The following is a 15592-nucleotide window of genomic DNA, read 5'->3' on the forward strand; positions in this document are numbered from 1 at the left end:
TTTAAAAAAAGATCTGTGTAATGGCACAACCTTTCCTTTCAGCTGCATGAAAACTCCACGCTTCGATCTATATCATCATCAGCAAGAAACTAAAAAAAGCTCAGCAGAAGCTATAAAATACAGCAAATTTCCTCCTGAGAACAGCTCTGCTGCCACCATATTTTACAGAAATTCTATTTTAAATTCACACACAAAGAAAAAATTAAGTATACATGAAAAGGCAGCTCTGGCCAGGAGACAGCAAATACGTTGCGTTCGCTGACATGCAGGATAATAAAAGCAGAATGGTAAACTACAACGTGACCTTTAAGGGTCAGTCACATTTTCCATGTGTTGTTAAATATCGCTTGCGGGGGGGGAGGCGGGGGGAAATCAACTCATAAAGAAAACATAATAAAATACGCCTTGTTTACTGGAGGTAATCACTGAGACATTGTTATGTCACAAATCAGAGCAAACCTCCTATGATTTAGCTGAGCAAGAAGAAAGGTCAGCGGCACTCTGCAGACATTTGGCGCTTGGAAGTTTTACATAACCCAGAGTTTGCACCCCAGAAATCAGCAAGGCACTTCCCCTGCACAAATAGCATGCATTCCTCCCTCCCCGAGCACGGAGGCACTGAAGGGCACAGCAGCTGCGTTCACAGAGCACAAGAAGAGCGTAAGCACTGCTTTAGCCAATAAAAACAAAACTCAAAACAAACGCTATGAACACAAACCCAATCTGGACCACAAACCTGCTGCTCAGGGAACAAGCCAAGCCACGCGTCCTTCAGCTTTACTCATCTTGCTGAGCAAAAAGGCTTGAGAGGGAGCTGCCACCAGGCCCCCAGCCCTTCTGCATCTCATGCCGGGAGGAAATCCAACGTTTATCAAGAACAACTGGTGATTACAATTCCACCTTAAAAACAAACAGGCCTGAAATTTAGATAAACTTACCACGGCTCCATTCAGCACCACGTGACTTGCCAAAAAACAGGAGCAAACAAACAAAGAGGCTCTGCTTTTTCTGGCTGCTCACTTCACACAAGCCTGGAACATCTGCAGGAGTTGCCCAGCAGGGCACACCTATTTCCCATTCCCAGGCAGATTTTGGAGCACCGGCTCTGCTCAGCCAGAGGGCTCCAATGCAGGCTGGGCAGGCAAGAGGGAAGGAGCCAGGCCATGGGAAGGGATAATTGGGATGCTGGAATCCTTAAACCCCCATCCCCACATTTGGCCTGGAGTCCACTCCATTTACTCCCAGTTTGGATGGATAGCAGACGTTTCTAATCTAAAGATGCTCTCTGATGAAAGAGCTCGGTATTTGATACTGGGAAAAACTTAACTTTAAACAAGCAAGCCAAAGTTTCACCTATTCTCATTTCTTTAGCTATGCCATGTGAGATTACCTCCACTGCATGTTTCCCTACACGAGTCAAAAATCAGAAGTATCCTTTATTTAGAGCCAAAACAGAGTTTTAAGACAAAACTAAATACAGCAGCACTGCACTCCTCTGTGAACAGCTGGCTTTTTCCAGGGACTTCTGTTTAACAGCACACTTTTTTCTTTTTACCTTTCTGCCAGCTTCTCTAGAAGGAAGCAAGCCTCTGTGACTAATCCTTTGCTTTGCCAGCTGACAGAATCCATTACATTACCACATCGTAGCTGAAAAAAATAAAATCAAAATGACAATTTATTCCAGGGAGGTGCAAATGTGGGCACAGGAGGCTCCTGCCTCCCTGCTCCCATTGCTGGGGCCCATGGGCCCAGGCTGCCCCGCACTGAGGGGCACCGTGATGCACACAGGGCAGAAAGAGAGGAAAGTGCCATGGAGAAAGGGGAACTGCTGAAGTGCCCTGAGGTCCCCAGTGCCCAGATATCACAGCTAAGCCAGAGGGAATATGGAAGCAAACAGATGCAAGTGCTCCCACAAACCTGAAGCTTCCAGACAAGAAATTACCAGTAATTACTAATAATGTAATTTTCATGGAGCACTCATTGTGAACCAGCTCTGTCCTCACAACAAAGAGGAACAACAAAAGCCACAAACAGTTACCAAATTAGCTTATTACCATCCCTGGAATTTTTTAAACCTTTGTAACCATCCAAATTGGTCTGAATGCACAAACATGATTACAGTAAAGAGGCACAGCTATTTTCTGGGCAGGGCACGTACATCACAGCACCACAGGCAGCAGGCAGGGCAGCTGCTGCTCACCCTGCTGTGGCCACTCCATGAGCTCATGGGGCTGTTGCTGCAGCATCAGGTCTTCCCCAGCAAAGCAAAGCGAGCCCCAAAGAGCAGAGAGGTGGGCTTTAATGGAAGAGCACCTCTCAAGTCAGAGGATGTCTCACGAGCACATCTTCGGTAGCAAGAAGAGCACAATGTGGGCTGACTGCATGATCCTCTGCAATTCAGCAGTGCCCTTCTGAGCAGAGGACAAGTGTCTTAAAAGCAGTCTGCCCTCAAGTTCATGCTTTGTGGCTGCAGTGTGCGTTTTGTTTTCTTTCTCCATTTACTTTAGGTAGTGATATGAATGGCAGGTTGCCCTCCTTTAACAATTGCCAGTTGTGCTGCTGAGAAAGTCCTTGCACTACAGCAATACTGATCTCAAACTAAAAGATGAAGCATGGCCACAGGTAGTGCTTGAGCAGGGAGCACAGAGCTTCCAGCAGCTTCGTCCTATGCTAACCAGGTCTGGTGCTGTGCAATCACACTTGCTTAAGGCATTTACATGCAGTGGAACAAGAGATTTTCCACGGTGACAGATACTTTGTACAGCTGTCCAACCTAAAATCCCCAGTAGATTCAGCCCATCCTCATACTTTTTCATATTCTGAAGGGCTAGTTGTTCTTTTGCATTAAGCAAAGCTGTGTTCAAATGTTTGTTTGCAATAGAGGAGGGAGACACATTGGGAGGATGCAAACTGTGTCTGAAGAGCCAAATTTCCGACAGATGGGTCAAGAGCAGCAGCAGTGTTCACAAAAACACACGCATCTTTACATACTTAGCATTGCCATTTGGAAAATATCACTAAAACAACAGTTTACAGCAAGGGAAAAAGGGGCCATTTTCACACCAGGTGTCAGAATACACTTCTCTCAAATCTCTCCTGTAGATGCTATAGATGGATGGCTCCTTGGGCAGGGAAAAGGTCAGCATTACTAATGAAGCTCTACTGTACCTACTGACAGTACCAGAAATAGCATGCAGAGACAAATACCTTAATTACAGCATGACCACCACATGTATGGGCTGTAAGTGACATTTCAAAGTGGAGCTGCTGCTCTGGCCCTATGCTGTGCTCCCTGGGCACATGAGGAGTGTGTTTCTCCTCTGCCAGGGCAAGGCAGAATTTACCTACAGTGTCCACAGGGTGTGAAAGCAGAGAACAGCTTCCATTAAAACAAAGAAGTGACAGGGTTTGGTCTGTGTCCCTGATGGGAAGCAGGTGGGATGACCAAGGAACACTGATGTTGAGGAGCCAGTGTTCAACAAGACCACAGTGCAAGAACTTGTGTTTAATATATAGATCACCACAATTTACTGCGCTCATCACATACCACCTTCTGCAGCAAAGTCAGAAAAACAGCAGCTCTGCAGAACTCTGCAAGGCAGGAATGGTAGAAACAAAGGGCTGCTGCTGGATTTACTAAACTGTGTCACGGAAAGAGCTACAGATGCCTTATCATCACTGAAATGTTACAGAGATAACACACATGTGCGTTAGCTGCCTCCTGGAAACACAGTTAAGGGCACCTCTGTGCTTAATCTGCACTGAAACCAGTGCATCAAATCTTTTATGCTAACAGATCTGCAGGTATCCAAAAAAAAAAAAAAAAAAAAAAAAAAAAAAAAAGAGAGCTTCAGCATTACCAGCACCGATTTGGAAAGGTCCTGCCCTCAGCAAGCTTCCCCTAGCCCTTCCTTCCTTCAAAATGGTATAAATACATTATTTTCCTCAAATAGGGCCACAGCAACCCAGGAATTGTTACAAGCAGGACATAAGTAATGAGTTGGCCAAACTCCTTATGCCACTGCCACTTAAAATACTGCCCTAAACAGGCTGTCTGGTAACAGTAATTAAATAAGCAACAACACTGTACTCTGGTGACCTTTCAGTTGAAGGATTGGGAAGTGCTTAGAGATGCCTTCACTGTACAGGTGGTGCAGCTTGGTTCACACATCCACGTCCAGAGGAGCACCACACAGGTTAACAAGCACTCTTGCCTTCTCCCTTACAACTCAGGGATACAGAGGAACATGAAGAGCAGTGCTGACAGCTGGCAGAGCAAATACTTACAGGAGGGCTGCAATAAGAGGAGGAAGGGCGCTAGAGAGAACTGCGTCAGACACAGCCAGTCCTACAGAACTCCACCAACAATCCTTGGTGCACCCACATGCAGAAGGACCAGCCTGCTGCAAAGCAGCAAGCAAGACAACAGGGGGCTAACTCAGTCAGAAAGCTGATTACAAAGGAAAACAAATCACCATTCTATCACAGGTGCCCCAAATGTTTCTAAATGTCACGCTACCGAAAGGGCCTCTCCAGCAGCAGAATTTGGGAGATCACCCCAAGCACCTGGCTGAGCTCAGCTCTGCATGGCACCCTGCAGAATCACCCCAGCCTGGGCCAGCAACCAAAGAGCTGACAAGCAGAGAAGACATTCTCTTCATCAAGCATTCAACAGGGTCAGCTGCTCCTGATTGTTATTCCAAGGGCTTGGTCCTTCAACTACTTGCTATTTATGCACATTGTTCATTTGAACGCGCCTCATACTTGTAAGCATTCACAAAGCTTCAGATAAGACTTGGTGTATTCATAAATGGCAGAGCTCAAACAGAGAAAGACCTCAGCATTAGTCAGAGCTATTGAGAGAAGGGAAATTACATAGCAGGTACATAGAGAAAGCCTGAGCGTGTGTTCTACGTATTAAAATGGAATTGACATTTCTTCAAAGTCTTGCTGGTTGGGTTTTTCATGGTTTGGAGGATTTCTTTGGCTTTGGTGTTTGAAAGCCATTATCCAGAAGGCTGCAGTTGTAAAGGCAAAATTCATACAAATAAATGATCAAACTGTTGTCATGGTGGGGAAGGCCCGGGGTAGGGGGGAGATGCTTCTGTTAAGATTATTAACCTTGTATTAACCTTATTCCCCCTTGTAACCAGGTGGGGAAGGCCGGTGGCTTTTGTGCCAAAACCAGAACTCCCCCCTCACCACCCTCCACCTCCCTTTAAAGAAACCCTATTCACCACCAGCCCAGACTGAAAGCAGCCTCAGCACAGCTTCTGCAACCCCCCACAACACAAACTGATCTACCTAGCACACTGTTCTGCATTGTAGGCACTTTTCTTCCAAAAGTGCATAGTCTCAATTTTCAACCGTTGTTTTATATGGACACAATAACCTCTCTTCGGGCTAAAAACCACATCAAGTAGTTGCAGGCTGAAGAACATGCAGGAGCAGCAAAACCAAGCTAGCGTTTCTGACACGGCTGTGCTGGTGAGTCATCAATTAACTCCTGCTTGTCAGCTCCTGCAAAGGCAAAGGGCAGCTGGGGATGGCAGACCCTGGGCTGAGGTGGCAGCCATCCTGGAGAAGGCAGAGATTCAAACGCCCTTCTTCCTTCCAACAAAAGCAGGAAGAGATCAGAGGGGAACTTCAAGTGACAACATCCTTCCCTGCAGCTGCCATCCCAACCACAATTTTCACTGTGAATGCTGCATCCAAACCCCAGCAGTGCATCAACCCATCGGTTCCAACCCTCCAGGTAAGCGGTTCTTCCACCATGAGAAGTCTGGACTGCCTGCCGTCCTGGTGGAGGGTCCCCCTGTAGTGCTAATCTGTGCTCAGAGAAGCCCAGGGCCCCACTGTGCCAAGGCAATACAAAAGGCAGCATGCTTCAAGCTGGGGCACCAGTGTTGTAAGGGACTTCTTCATTTATCCTTCACTGAAATCCTCTTGATCAGGACATAAGGGAAAACAGGGATGTATTTGCATTTAATGGCAGGGACCGCATAGTAATTTGCAGTCTCTATACCCAGTCTCACAAGAACAGCTTGTACCGAATGCGTGTTTTAGTTTCATTGTTGCTTTGGAGTTTTTCTTTCCTAAAGCAACTCACTGAGTCCTTCCCATGCTTTTGTCTTCTCCCTCACCACGAACTCTGTTAGAGCAAAGTTCTGCAGAATAGAATAATCTGTCCCCCACTGCACCCAGCCAGAACAGACTATTTTCCCTAAAGGAAACAGCATTTAAATATAATAGTAATCTTTCACAAATAGGAGCTAAGAAAGCTGGCAATCAACAATACAAAAACAAGAAGTCAGCAGGGTCATTTCTTTCAGCTAAAATCATGTTTCATATAGCTAAAAACAGCTTCCACACTCCCCCCTTACCTTACAAATTTAGCTCAGCCAAATGAGACCCAACCCAGGGAACAGAGCTGGTTCCTTGGACAGCACAGCTTTCTAGGAGGGATCAATGCAAAGTGTTCAGGCGTCCCACTAAAAGTGTAGCAACCTTGTGATGTTTGAGTGGCTTAAAATGCCTCTGGGAAACAGCCCTGAGTTCATTGGTGATCCAGTGTGTCACTGGAAAACTGTGCTTCCAGTGCTTAGAAGCTTGTGGCTCTAGGAAAATTTAAGTTATGGGAAAGATTTTTGAGCAACTAAACCTTGCATCGCACAACCTGAGTTTTCCCATTGCTAATTATCAAAAGCCTATGTTGGCAAGGAGCACCACATGCTTATCCAAGGGATTCAACCAGAGATTGCTCATCTTGCACATTCTGAAAGGGCAATCCCTTCTGCCTCACCTGTCTTCTGTTATATTTAAATGCATTAATATTTTAATCTTCTAAAAGCACCAGTAATTTATCTCTTCTTTAAAAATAAATTAGGTGGGGGATGCAATCATCAAGAAGCATTTTAATGTGGACAGACACACTTCAACATCCCTAAAGCACAGAGGGTCAGACCTGGAGTCACAGAGGATGTGCAATTCTGGATGCCCACATGGATACCCTTCAAAAGGAGCCCAGCTTTATAGGGTTAAACCCACAGCCAGTTCCTAAATTCTTGAGGAGGCGGGGGAGCAAACTTCTACCACTTCCATGAAATATTTCCTTCCATGTTTCACAATAAAAGAGATAAATAATAATAATGATGATAGAAGAGACATAAAGAGACAGACAGACATCTGGGTTATGTTCTAGAAGTAATTAGAAGCCTGACAACGGGACAGAATAATGTCAAACAAATTACGAGCAATGTGTTTTCATTCACAGGGTAACAAGTCAACAGGCAGTCGGTTAATTTTAAGACTGATTATGTACCAACTCTTTAAATAAAATAAACACACTCACATACACGGAAAGCAACAGGGAGTCCAAACACACCATCGATTTCCCTTGGGGCAAGACTGAACATCTCAGCTGTATCTGGGAAATAACGAGCGAGCGTTGTAGGGGGTTTGTTTGTTCTGAAAGCAGTTGGCTTTGCTTTCAGGGTACCCAAGCCAACGGGCTTCATGCACCAGGCCGGGAGCTGCTGAGAACCCTCAGTATTCAAACATGCACAAGCTGCTCACACAAAGGCACTGTGGCACCAACTCCTGCTCAGTCCTGTCTGCAGTAACAACTCTGTGAAGGAAAGCTGCACAACCCCTGCCCAACGGGGGGATCTGCACAGATATCTGTGTCCTTCCATTTTTATTTCCCCATTTGGTTTCCCCCTCCAGACCCTTCATTCCTCTCTCCCATCAGAGTAGGAGATGCAGCCCCTCCAGCTGGCTGAGAACTGCACACTCCTGACCAGAGTAATTGTCAAACTGGGCAAGGATGATGGAAATAATATTTCTGTCCTAAACCAGATGGCTCTGACAAATGGATGGCAGAGTAAAAGAAGCTTCAGGACTCAGAATGTTGCCTGCACAGAGCAAGGGACAGAGCAGAGGAAACGGCAACTGCAAGAATTCCACTGCACTCCCCTCCCTGAACTCCAAGGTCCCACTGGAGTTTTGTCAGGTGTAAGAGAACCTAAAGACAGTGACAGCAGTTCAAACCCAGGGCGAACCAAGGTCTGTTATAACAGAGCAAAGACTGCAGCCCCCACTGCAGTGCAGAGCTGAGCCCAGGTCCCCGGTCCAAGGAATCCACTCTGCTTTGAGCATCAGCACCTGCAGGGAGCAATTCACACCATGCGCCAGCCCCCCACCTCCAAGGCATTTGCTCCTTTTTTAAACAAACTTAATTCACCTGATAGCAGAGGGGGAAGCTGTGTAGCCTGAGAAGGAGCACTTGCAGAAAGCATCTTTTCCTTGTCTTGCAGCAGAAAGAGCTCCCTATCTGTTTGAATGATGGTGGCTTCACGGGAACACCAGTGCAGAGCCAAAAGACGACAGCCTTGACGTAAGCAAAGGGAAAAGCAAATAGAGACAGTGCTAAGAGCAAAGGCAGCAATGGGACACGGTGGTGGAGACACCAGGCTGCACGGAGAAACAATGCAGCAAGACAGAATGACAGATGAAGAAAAGAAAGGTTACAAAAGCAGAGCAGACTAGAAAGGCACTTATAGGATAATAATCCTTGCCTCTGTTTCTAATTATATCTGTAATACTTAAAGCTGAAAGGATTTTAGAAGGCCAATTTACTTTTTGTCCTCAGTGCCTCTATCTGTTGGCGTTTGCCCCAAATGCCTGAAGACAAATGGTTAGACCAGCATCTGCTACCATTTGAGTGCAGCTGGGCTGAAGCTTTGCAGGGAGTTCTATGAGGCAGGGGGCTGCAGCAGGGCCAGGCACGGCCCAGGCAGAGCAGCAGGAAGCAGGGCTGGGCACACACTGCACGGGCACCACACAGGTTGGGCATCCCCAACACCTGAAACAGCCTCGAGCTTTCTTCAGGATTTCACAAAGCAAAAAGCTTTGTTAGTGGAGGGCTGGCAACAGCTTCCTCTCCAGCTCAACATTCAAATCTGGCTTGCTCTGCACTCTCTGATCAATACAGCACACAGGAAAGGGGAAAAAAGCCCCCCGAGGGATCAGAACCCCCCGGTGAGGAGCCCCCACCAGAAGGTACCTGTCCTCAAAGCTGTCCTCAAATCTGCTCAGGAAATGCAGAGCCCACCATGCCACTGCAGCAACACTGGGTGCCTTCTGGTAAAGACCTTAAATCAGGTAACTACTGAGCAGTGCTAGTTAGGCATCAACTCAAAATCCTGTAAAAATATATAAACCTATGTTTTTAAACTATAGATGCTGTTTTGAATAGAACATGCTGAAGTCTGATGAGCCCAACAGCAACAACAACCCCACAAAACCATGCCCAGACAGAAGCAGACCATTTGCTGATCTCTCTGTGCTCTCCAAGTCATTCTTTCCATGTCACATTGACTGACTGATGCATCTCCAAGCTTACAGCTGTAAACAACTTCATTTAATTTAGATCCCTGAAGACAGAGCTAGCTCAAACTACTGAAATGTAAAACAAACAGGAAATACTGGGTATCCAATTATCCACGTAGCTCTACAATTACAGTCTGTATCTCTATCTCTAGGGTGCTCTGCTGGAATGGAAGCCATCCTCAGCCATCTCCTTGGGAGTAGGAGCACTTGGGTTTAACCCAGAGCATTGCTGCCTTAAAGAGATGCAGCACTGGGAATTCTACTGCCATATGCTTCGAGTCGTTGACCCAAATTTCAGAACACTGAAGCCTCTACCAACATTCAATCAGAACAAACTTGATAACTGAAAGAAGCATTTAACAATTTGGAAATGCACAAACATAATGCAAAATGCAGCAGTGCTGCCAGCGCACTCTGAGAATCACCACTGCCATCTGAAGGGAAGGGGAGCATCTCTCTGCTCACTGCTGCTGCATGATTCACCTGGAGCTCTGCTCATTAGCATTCTCTGCCAGGAAATAGCAGGAAGGGAAAGACTTTTGGAAAAGAAAAATAACACCAGAGATGTTGTTATAACAGTTCTGAATATTCCCAGTAATGCTTCAGATGCTGCAGTGAGAGATCTAAAGCAACAGCTTTTGGAAACAAGGTGGTAATATTTACCGTCATACCTTCCCCAGCTCAGTATGCTGAGAGCTGAGCAAAAGGAAAGCAGACGGCCTTGGAACGGTTAAATGTTTGGAGTTTTGTTTTATTCCTGATAACTCCATCAAAACAGAAAAACAGGCTGAGAAGCAGTCTGTACAACGTAGCAGACCTTGTCCCACGGTAAAGATAAACACACTTTCGCAGAAGGACAAAACTGTTTCAACAGATTGAGCAGACATTCTTGAGATTTCTAAAATTATCTTTCTGACTGCAGACTGAAAAGGCTGAATCCCATGCCCAGAACAAACAACAGAGCTTGGGACTCACCTCCCTCCAACGCAAAGCAGGAGCCCACCATCCCCACGCAGGGTTTGGTATCTGGGGAACGGAGCCGTTCTTGGAAAGCGCTTTTCCAAGAGTTCATTTCTTACCCAGGAGCTGATGAATGAAGGCCTGACCTCTCTGCCAGCAGTCGGACCCCCAGGTGGGGATGGCTGAGAGGCAGAGCCCTTACATGAAAGCAGAACAGAGAGGGGAGCCCAGAGCCACTGCTGAGAGCCGCAGTGAAAAGCTCTGGCACTACTGCGCTGCACTTGCAATTATTTCAAGCAATCAGCTTTAGAAAAACACTAATAAATAAGGCTCATTACTCCTTTCGCATAACAGTACAACTTGTACTTAACCTTCCTGTCACTAAAGAAATATTACATTTAAGAAAGCATCACAGTATCAATTTAACAACTGAGCAAACAATACCTTCAGGCTGTTTGCCTGTTGACCTTTGATTTACAGCTACATTTTTGTCAGGGTGCTTTTTTTTTTTTTTTTTTTAATTAAGATGCTTATATCCTGAAGGGTAACAAAGTTCACTCTATTAAATTAACATCTGCTATAAATAATGTACTATCAGGGAATCATTTGCAAAGCCTCAAAAAAGAGCATTACAAATGCTCATCAACACCTGAAAACTGAACTCAGAGAGACCCGAGCAGGGCACAGGCTCTGCTGTGCTGACCTCAGTGGTAACAGAGTGCTAGCACACTGCTGAGCTGCCAAGGCCTTTTTTGATTAAAATAAAGCCTCCCGGTGCGATCCTTCCCCTTCCCTGGACCCAGAGGGAGCTGTGCACGAGGCTCCTGGAGACTAACCCTGCCCTCCCTTCCTTTCCCCAAGGTGGGAGAATCAAGTTCAGCAGTTTCTTATGCTGCACTGGTGTGGACATTGGGTCCCTCAGCATTGGATGAGCAGGAGCAGCGTGTGCTCTGAGAACTGCTGTGAATCTCTGTAGCTTACTGCTGCCATGTGCAAGCATCACTTCTGCACCATTTGAAAAAAAGCAAAGGAAACAAAAGGAGAAATTACCCTCTAAAACAAGTCCTTTTTTTTTTTTTTTTTTAATATATATATACTAAGGCCTTCAGTGGAGAAATATAAAACACAATTGCAGCAAAAGCTTGGATTGCTGCTTCAGACTCTAATGGCTTCATAAGTGTAATTAAGGCTTCCTTCTGACTTCATAACTCTGCCATAACGCATTTACCAAAAGCACTTTACCACAACGGACACATTCTCTCTTCCTGCATTATTCCAAAAGCTCTCTTTGGACGTTATCAGTAAATAAAATCTAACATGGTCCAATTAAAGAAAGCACATCATTTCTCTGTGGCTATTTCATTTAAATGCACTGCTATCACCTTTTTTTTAAATGGAAAAGTAAGTTTTGAATAACAGTAACAAAAGCCCTGCACAGAACAGCTCCAGAATGTGCAGCATTTCTGTTGCTCAGAGCCATGGGAAGGAAGGAGCAGCGTTACTCTGGAGCTTTGTTTTAGCACAGGAGGAGGAGAGGTTTTGACAGCAGAGAGACTTCCGTCAAGTGCATTTGGCCTCACGTCAAGCCTCTGCCTTGGCAAATCGGACTGGGAGCCCTCGAATGGTGGCAGTGCATGACAGAACATGCACTATTTCTCCACTCCAATGGAAAGCAGAAAGGAATTGCAGTTCTCCTCCATTCCATTGCCTCCAATGGCTGCCAGGAGCGCGGCTCACGTGCATGCAGCCTCCCAGTAGCCCCAGCCCAAGCCAACCCCATTGCCTTGTGGCAAGGAGCACACAGTGCTGCTGCCAGCGGAGCTGCAGGGAAAGCACACATGTGCAGAGCTCACACTGTGTAATGACTGCTGCCAGAAGTGCAAACGCAAGTGGGGGAGTATTGGCATGAGCTGCGCTGCATGGAGCGAAAAGCAGGGCTGGCAATACAGAGAATCCATAATATCCTCTGCACCTGGGTAGCTCAGGGCACTCGAGCCTGAATGCTCTTTAGCTGGAGGGAGAGGAAGATAGGGAAGATGCAAAATACATATGACCCTCCTTGCCACTGTATTTCCCCCCAGAGATTTTGCATTAGCCAGCCTGCAGACATGACAGCTTGAGAGATTAGGGAACACGTTACATTTTCCTTAAGCACACGTAAAGATAATTTAAACTCAGATCTAACAGCAATTCTTCATCTTTGCCATATCCTTTTGCCACATCCTTTTTGCCACACACTTCTCCCCCATCTCTTTACCTTTACTCTAGAGAAAAACTTGGCAGGTTAAGTACAGAATTGTTACTACTATTAGGCAAGCACTCAGGGCAGAACAACCACCCCCTCCCCTTGCACCCCTTACCGGTTACTGTGCTACTTGCTGCTGGGTGGGGGAACGTGTGCACTGAGAGCTCTGACTGCTCCTCACTACTGGCACAGCTGTGGGCAGGATTATTCTCATCAGAAGTCTTCGCAGCATAGCTCTGCTCCTCCAATTTTAGTATCTTATGCAAAAATCACCACCAGATTTCCCTAACAGCTTCTGAGAGATGCTGCAACGCAGCTGGGCAACACGCAGACCTGCTCTTGGGGTTCTGTCCCCAGGCTGTAGGAAGGGGTTGGACCCATCCAGCAGCCCTCTAGAGACCCTGGACAAGTGCACTAGGACTGACTGCTGCTAACGGTAAGCATAATTCAAACATGGACATGCACTTCACCCAAGCTGCTCTATCCACTACATGGGAAGAAGCTGCACCAAACTCTACATAAATAAAAAAAATCCTACGTACAGCATTATCCAGGGGCTGTTCTTGAGGCCACCATCCAGAAGCAGACTGCCAGGCTTTCATGCAATAACACAGTGCTGCAACAAAACCATGTCCTGGTGCCAACGAGCTCTTAGCTACAAACAGCCTTTTTAAATAAGGTGGAAAAGTGCACCGATTTCCACCCTTCAGTCGGCACTTCCCAAAAGAAGCCAACCTACAAATATCAGCAGCAAATCTTCCCCACCAGGGAGACAGAAGAATAAAAGATTTTGGACCATACAAACAAATCCTTCACCTTGGGAGGAAGTTGTGATGGGCCATCGTGCCGCCTGATGTCTGTACGTGCTCCATTAACCGCCTGCAGAAGCGGAAAGGAACAAATGCTGAACAGGTAAGATGCATTCAAGGCTTTTAGCCCTCATTTAGCTTTATTGATAGTAACAATTGCTTTATTTAGTTAGCTGTACTTATACTAAGTATAACAGGCCCAAAGGCTCCTGGCAAAGCATCGCTGGGGCAGCTGGCTCAGCTGCCATCATGCTGTGCCAGGTATTCCCTTCCTGAATCACCTATTCTTGGCATATCCCAGGAAAAAAAGAAAACAAAAAAAAAACAGGAATAAAGATTCCTCTCATTTGCCCAAGCTCCTGACAGTTCCTACCTATTCAGGCTGCTCTCTGTCAGCACCATGTTGCTGCCAGCACAGATTTCTTGGCCAGTGCCCTGCTCAGAGCATCTCTCCAGGCAGCCAGCCCACTTTCTAGTTCAGGCAGAGTAGAAACCCAGCAGAGCCATCAGCAGCACCACGTAGGTTTCTATCCAGAGCTCAGTTCCTCTGGAGAATCCCCTGATTTGAGGCTTTCAATGCCCAGAGCACAACATCAAGACAAAAGGACACACAGCTCTCCCAGGTCAGCTCAGATGTTCCAGCTGCAGGTGGTGATGGAGCACACTGCGTACCTTGGTGCTGTGTTTGCCACACACACCAGTTTGCAAAGATTCCCATAGAGAAGATCCCATTAACAGCTTGACTGCAGCAAAGTGGCACGGCGAGGCACCCAAGGAAACAAACTCAGCCCTAGCTGCCTTCCTTCTGCATAGCTCTCACATCATGCTCCTCCCCACTGATTAACACTGTGGTCTGGAGAAGCAGCTCAGACAAAGCTGGAGGAGCTCCCTGCATCCCTGGGGGGGCAGCAGCATTGAAGTTGGGCAAAGAGCAGGTAAGGCAGTAAACACTATTTTTTCTCAAGCAAAGCCCAGCCCCAGAAAGCCTGGTAACTATTTTTTCCCCCACTGTCCTTCAAATGCATAAGCTGATTCCTCATAAAAAGTATACCAAGAATAAAGGAACTAACTCTCCAATAAAGTTTTATCGCTTCCCACATGCAGCCCTCAGAGGAGGACCAGCACAGCTTTGCAGGCAGCTATAGAAGGGCTGACGTTATGCTGCACCTACCTGAAGGGCAAAACAAAATCCCTGCTGATATGCTTGCAACTGGAAGCATTAAACATAATCAAGATATGTTTAGCCCCAAACCAGAAAAGCAAAGAAAATATTTGCTGGTAAGCTGATGAGCTTAACCCTTGAGCTCCTGAGAGCATGTAAAACCCTCAGGACTCACTTGGAAGGAAACACAGGCTGCTCTGCAGTGTAGGTTTGTACAGGATGGGAAGTCCCAATGAACAGCCATCCAGGGGTACACAGACAGCACAGCTCCATTTCAGGGCCTAGCTATGAACACAAAAGAGAGGAAATCAGAAGGGTTTCCACCCCACATCCACAGGACACTTTATGCAAAGTAAGGCACAGCACTTTACTTACACAGAAATATTCTCTTCAGCATGCATCACTTAGCTATCCATTACCAACCCCAAAACAACAGGGCACAGGAGACTACTCTAATGAACAGCATGAGCAGGAAATACAGAGATGTGGAGCAAGATTCAAAGCACAAATGATTCAGGCACTTCTGTGTTTTACAGGAGGTCATTCCCTGGGCGTTTATACTTCATTTATCAAATTACAATTCAATTGGTGCAGTCATCCTGATTCGAGAAACCATCACGCTTCTTTTCCCTTCAAAAGGGGAAATAAACCCTTGATTTTTAAAGCAGTTAGTGCCAGAGGATCCCAGAGCCTCCCCCGGCCATGCACGCAGCCAGCTGCTTGCCCACAGGCAGCCTTTCTGCCCAGCGCGGCACACAGCCAGCACCCAGCTCTGCACCTCGCCAAGCCAATTACACCTTAATGAGGGGGATTTTATAGCCTGTATTTTTCTACTGCTCTCCCTGTCATCATAAACATCCTAGTGTTTGCTCACAAGTTGTTCCATTAGAAACAAATGTGCTGCCCTCCACGGCAGCGGAATTTCAGCAGGAAAGCATGAGGAGTGCGGTGCTGCTTTGCCAGCCACCTGCACACCTCCCCCTTTAATTCAAACCCAGAGGCACGTTACAATCACATTATTCCAAC

General features: G+C 46.4%; 1 protein-coding gene across 21 annotated transcripts in view; it reads right to left on the minus strand.

The window, feature by feature from the left end:
- The window catches only part of PITPNM2 (phosphatidylinositol transfer protein membrane associated 2), a 114267-nt gene that overhangs the window by 77959 nt on the left and 20716 nt on the right, over positions 1-15592 (minus strand). Inside the window, exon 1 of one of the 21 annotated variants that reach the window (XM_048964039.1) lies at positions 12711-12813. The exons of 18 other annotated variants lie outside the window; for them this stretch is intronic. The gene's annotated coding sequence lies outside the window, so the exon portion shown is untranslated. Of the gene's footprint in view, positions 1-736; positions 858-938; positions 1059-12710; positions 12814-15592 lie in introns of those variants that run through there. 2 more of the 21 variants (XM_048964040.1, XM_048964036.1) reach the window with 2 other exon arrangements.

The sequence above is a fragment of the Lagopus muta genome, chromosome 17 (genome assembly GCF_023343835.1).
Source record: "Lagopus muta isolate bLagMut1 chromosome 17, bLagMut1 primary, whole genome shotgun sequence".
Taxonomy (NCBI): Eukaryota; Metazoa; Chordata; class Aves; order Galliformes; family Phasianidae; genus Lagopus; species Lagopus muta.